The following is a 6033-nucleotide window of genomic DNA, read 5'->3' as shown; positions in this document are numbered from 1 at the left end:
AGCAAAGACCTACTTGGAGGCCACGTCCCTGTGATCCAGACTGTACGCTCTGCAGGCAAGGAGTGGCCACGGTGTTATATGCAGACAGGCAATATGTTATTGATTCCACAATACACATACCAGGATTGTTGGGGGATACCCACGTGCCCCCCCAGTGCAGTTGTGGGTAAGTGTGTAGCTGTGTGTGTTTGTGAGTTCACACTCAGGAATACGCTCGCTGTTTAGTCTGGGCCGAGTTCCCAGACACTTGGATGCTGGTTCCCGATGACATCATGTTCTGCGGCGCTCGCTGCCTGCTTACTTAACCTGTTCTATGCCAGAGATCTGTTAAAGTATGCTCAGGCCTTAACCCACTGGGTGCCAGCCCCTGTACCTGAACCCCCACTGTGTTCCTGCATCTTGAGGGGGCCACACTGCCGAGAAGGCTCAGTAACACTCAGGCTATTACCCACGGGGTGCAGGGAGTTACCCACATTCTACACACGGTCCGTCCCTCATACCCCACAAACAGCACCTGTGCCAGGACTGACTCTGGACATTGGCAGCTCAGTTTGCCAGGGAAGTGCAGAGTATGTGGGAGACGGTGCCAATCCGTGTGGGACGGAGGGATGTACTAAGCAAAGAGAGAGATTGGACTCGGTCTGGAAATAGGAAACAGGTGTATGGGGAAACTGGATCCAGCAAGCCACACGCAAGCACCCTCGGCTCTTCCAGTTCAGCTCTGTATCTGCAGGGTCCCCCCTCGGCTGTTCCAGTTCAGCTCTGTATCTGCAGGGTCCCCCCTCGGCTGTTCCAGTTCAGCTCTGTATCTGCAGGGTCCCCCCTCGGCTCTTCCAGTTCAGCTCTGTATCTACAGGGTCCCCCCTCGGCTCTTCCAGTTCAGCTCTGTATCTACAGGGTCCCCCCTCGGCTGTTCTAGTTCAGCTCTGTATCTACAGGGTCCCCCCTCGGCTGTTCTAGTTCAGCTCTGTATCTACAGGGTCCCCCCTCGGCTGTTCCAGTTCAGCTCTGTATCTACAGGGTCCCCCCTCGGCTGTTCCAGTTCAGCTCTGTATCTACAGGGACCCCCTCGGCTGTTCCAGTTCAGCTCTGTATCTACTGGGTCCCGTGCTGCTATTCCATTTCAGCAATTGAATTCTGCATGTACCGGTGGTCACCTGTCTCCACTTTAACACTTTATTGCACCCAACACTAATCACGGCACTCACAGGCACAAGAGCTCCATGTGTTTAATGTCTGTGCTACTAGTAGTTAGGCAGGTTATATATAGGCATTATGGTTGAACTTGATGGACGTATGTCTTTTTTCAACCCAACTTACTATGTTACAGGGTCCCCCCCCGGCTCTTCCAGTTCAGCTCTGTATCTACAGGGTCCCCCTTCGGCACTTCCAGTTCAGATCTGTATCTACAGGGTCCCCCCCCCCCCCCGGCTCTTCCAGTTCAGCTCTGTATCTACAGGGTCCCCCCTCTCGGCTCTTCCAGTTCAGCTCTGTATCTACAGGGTCCCCCCTCTCGGCTCTTCCAGTTCAGCTCTGTATCTACAGGGTCCCCCCTCTCGGCTGTTCCAGTTCAGCTCTGTATCTACAGGGTCCCCCCTCTCGGCTCTTCCAGTTCAGCTCTGTATCTACTTGGTCCCCCCTTGGCTGTTCCAGTTCAGCTCTGTATCTACAGGGTCCCCCCTTGGCTGTTCCAGTTCAGCTCTGTATCTACAGGGTCCCCCCTCTCGGCTCTTCCAGTTCAGCTCTGTATCTACAGGGTCCCCCCTCTCGGCTGTTCCAGTTCAGCTCTGTATCTACAGGGTCCCCCCTCGGCTGTTCCAGTTCAGCTCTGTATCTACAGGGTCCCCCCTCGGCTGTTCCAGTTCAGCTCTGTATCTACAGGGTCCCCCCTCGGCTGTTCCAGTTCAGCTCTGTATCTACAGGGACCCCCTCGGCTGTTCCAGTTCAGCTCTGTATCTACAGGGTCCCCCCCCCCCCTGGCTCTTCCAGTTCAGCTCTGTATCTACAGGGTCCCCCCTCTCGGCTCTTCCAGTTCAGCTCTGTATCTACAGGGTCCCCCCTCGGCTGTTCCAGTTCAGCTCTGTATCTACAGGGACCCCCCTCGGCTGTTCCAGTTCAGCTCTGTATCTACAGGGTCCCCCCCACCCCGGCTCTTCCAGTTCAGCTCTGTATCTACAGGGTCCCCCCTCTCGGCTCTTCCAGTTCAGCTCTGTATCTACAGGGTCCCCTCTTGGCTGTTCCAGTTCAGCTCTGTATCTACAGGGTCCCCCCTTGGCTCTTCCAGTTCAGCTCTGTATCTACAGGGTCCCCCCTCTCGGCTGTTCCAGTTCAGCTCTGTATCTACAGGGTCCCCCTCGGCTGTTCCAGTTCAGCTCTGTATCTACAGGGTCCCCCCCCGGCTGTTCCAGTTCAGCTCTGTATCTACAGGGTCCCCCCTCGGCTGTTCCAGTTCAGCTCTGTATCTACAGGGTCCCCCCTCGGCTGTTCCAGTTCAGCTCTGTATCTACAGGGACCCCCTCGGCTGTTCCAGTTCAGCTCTGTATCTGCTGGGTCCCGTGCTGCTATTCCATTTCAGCAATTGAATTCTGCATGTACCGGTGGTCACCTGTCTCCACTTTAACACTTTATTGCACCCAACACTAATCACGGCACTCACAGGCACAAGAGCTCCATGTGTTTAATGTCTGCGCTATAATGGGGTACCTGCCTTTGGGCACCCCTCCTCCCTATCTCCTAAGTGATGCCGGGCAGTGTACTTGCTGCACTTGGCACAATCCACCATCCCCTTCCTCCCCTATACATTACAGTTCCTGGGCTGCAGCCAGGGCCACAGATAAGAGGGGCCCCATGGAGATGTAGGAATGCAGGGGCCTCTGGCTTGAGAAAACATCACCAATAATTAGCCCTCATTAAGCCCATGAGTTATAAGAGCTTTGTTCTTCTGCCAGTGGAATTCCATAGACGATGGACCTTCGGTTGTCCAGGAGAAATGCCCCACTTGCCTGCAGAGGTTCTGTTCTTGTCATGTGACAGGTGAGTAGCCCATTGAATGCCCACCAAGCCACAAGCCTACCCCCTTAATTAGGTGGGACAGGAAGTGATCAATAATTAAATTCCTGCTAAAAGCAAATGGATGAACCAAGTGATCACCGCTGGCACCTGTGCCGCCCCTGGCCGGTAGGGCATATTCCAGGGCCAATATCCCTGTTGGTTATACATGAGATAATACAAAATGAGAGAATGAGGTGGAGATGCCAACTGGTGCTGTCACATTGGCACCAGCTGTGAGCCCTAATCTACATGAGTGGGACGGTGCCAGCGCTGCCTGATGCCAATGTATAACTCTATATATCAATCTGGTTCCCTGCAGACACCAGGATAGGCTAACCCAACCCACCAATGGCAGGCTGAGAGAGCAGCTAAGAATAAAGGGCCAGCGGGCACAATGTTAATTGTATATTGGCATAAAATGGGCAAAATGTGGGACCCAGTAACTAGTAGTCCTGCTGGGGGGTTGCCCCTAGAGAGCTCAGTGCCTATAAGGCTGGGGCATTGTGCGGGTGTTCCTGTGCCTGATTATAGAATTTGCCCCCCACCTCCCACATTACACAGTCCCCGGAGGCGCCCAGTCTGGGAAAGCTTTGGGCCCCTGCCATGTCTGTCACTTGTGATTTATGGGGGTGTCGGGCGCTGTGTAAGGGGAACGGCTTGATGGAAGGCAGAGTAGGGAAGGAGGCCTGGGCTCCCATTCTAGTCTCAACTTCTCTCCCCCATAGTCTCTCTCTCTGTGTATGTCTCTTTATTGGTCAGTCTCTCTTTCTCATGTTTAGAAATTACACTTCTGTCACTCTCTCTTTTCATCCTCTCTTGCCTCCCTCTCTCACTGCTCTCTCTTTCTTACTGTCTCCCACCATCTCTCACTAAATGTCTCTCTTCAACTCTCTCCCCCTCTCACTTTCTCACCCCCTTTCTCTTTTTTCTCTCTTCCTCCATTGCTTCCCAATCTCCCTCTCATCTCCCTTTCACTCCTTTCTCTCTCTTAAACTCTCTTTCCATATTCCTTACTCTTTATGTCACTCTCTCATAAACCCTTTCTTCCTATCTTCCTGCTCTCTCTCTCTACTTGCTCTATCCTTCTTGCTCTCTTTTCTTCTCTGTCTTCTTACCACTATCTATCTTTACTTCTGTCTCTTTACCCTACCTGGACCTCTCCTTTCTGTTGTCTCTCCTCATCCATGTTGTCACTATAAAAACAATTTTCTTTTTTTCCCCTTCCTTTCCTTTCCTTTCTTTTCTTTCTTTCCTTCCTTTCCTTTCTTTTCTTTTCTTTTCTTTTTCTTTTCTTTTCTTTCCTTTCTTTTCTTTATTTCCCTCCTTTCCTTTTTCTTTCTTTCTTTCTTTCTTTCTTTCTTTCTTTCTTTCTTTCTTTCTTTATCTTTCTTCTCTTTCCTTCCTTTCTTTCCTTCTTTTCTTTACTTTCCTTTCTTTCTTTCTTTCCTTCCTTTCTTTTCTTTCTTTCTTTTCTTTCTTTCCTTTCTTTCTTTCTTTCTTTCTTTCTTTCTTTCTTTCTTTCTTTCTTTCTTTCTTTCTTTCTTTCTTTCTTTCTTCTTTCTTTCTTTCTTTCTTTCTTTCTTTCTTCTCTTTCCTTCCTTTCTTTCCTTCTTTTCTTTACTTTCCTTTCTTTCCTTCCTTTCTTTTCTTTCTTTCTTTCCTTCTTTTCTTTTCTTTCTTTCCTTCCTTTCCTTTCTTTTCTTTCATTTCATTCTTTTCTTTCTTTCCTTCCCTTCCTTTCCTTTTTTTCTTTCTTTTCTTTTCTTCCTTTCCATTCTTTCCTTTCTTTCTTTCCTTTCTTTTTTTTCTTTGCTTTCATTCCTTTGTCCTTCTTTTCTTTCCTTTCTTTCCTTTCCTTTCTTTCCTTTCCTTTCTTTTCTTTCCTTCTTTTCTTTCCTTTCCTTTCCTTTCCTGCCCTTCTCTTCTTTCCTTTCTTTCCTTCCTTTCCTTCCCTTCCTTGCCTTTCTTTTCTTTCCTTTCCTTCCTTTCCTTTCTTTTCTTCTTTCCTTCTTTCCTTTCCTTTCCTTTCTTTTCTTTACTTTCCTTTCTTTCCTTCCTGTCCTTCCCTTCCTTTCCTTTTCTTTCCTTCCTTTTCTTTCATTTCATTCTTTTCTTTCTTTCCTTTCTTTCTTTTCTTTCCTTCCCTTCCTTTCCTTTTTTTCTTTCTTTTCTTCCCTTCCTTTCCTTTCTTCCCTTCCTTTCCTTTCTTTCCTTTCTTTCCTTTCTTTCCTTTCTTTCCTTCCTTTCTTTCCTTTCTTTCTTTCTTTCTTTCTTTCTTTCTTTCTTTCTTTCTTTCTTTCTTTCTTTCTTTCTTTCTTTCTTTCTTTCCTTCCTTTCTTTTTTTCTCTCTTTCCTTTCATTTCTTTGTCTTTCTTTTCTTTCTTTCCATTCCTTCTTTTATTTCTTTCCTTTCCTTTCTTACCTTCTTTTCTTTCCTTTACTTTCCTGCCCTTCTCTTCTTTCCTTTCTTTCCTTCCCTTCCTTCCCTTTTTTTTTCTTTACTTCCTTTCTTTTCTTTTCTTCTTTCCTTCTTTACTTTCCTTTCTTTTTTTTCTCTTTCCTTTCATTCCTTTGTCCTTCTTTTCTTTTCTTTCTTTTCTTTCCTTCTTTTATTTCTTTCCTTTCTTACCTTCTTTTCTTTCCTTTACTTTCCTGCCCTTCTCTTCTTTCCTTTATTTCCTTCCCTTCCTTCCCTTTCTTTTCTTTTCTTTCCTTCCCCTTCCCTTCTTTTCTTTTCTTCTTTCCTTCTTTACTTTCCTTTCTTTCTTTCCTTCCTTCCTTTCTTTCCTCTCCTTCCTTCCTTTCTTTCCTTTCCTTTGTTTCTTTTCTTTCCTTTCCTTTCCTTTCTTTTCTTTCCCTTCCTTTCATTCTTTTCTTTCATTTCTTCCCTTCCTTTCCTTTCTTTTCTTTTCCTTCTTTTCTTTTTTTTCTTTTCTTTCCTTTGTTTCTTTCCTTTCCTTCCTTCCTTCCTTCCTTCCTTTC

The sequence above is a fragment of the Xenopus tropicalis genome, chromosome 9 (genome assembly GCF_000004195.4).
Source record: "Xenopus tropicalis strain Nigerian chromosome 9, UCB_Xtro_10.0, whole genome shotgun sequence".
Lineage (NCBI taxonomy): Eukaryota > Metazoa > Chordata > Amphibia > Anura > Pipidae > Xenopus > Xenopus tropicalis.
This window is presented reverse-complemented; position numbering follows the sequence as displayed.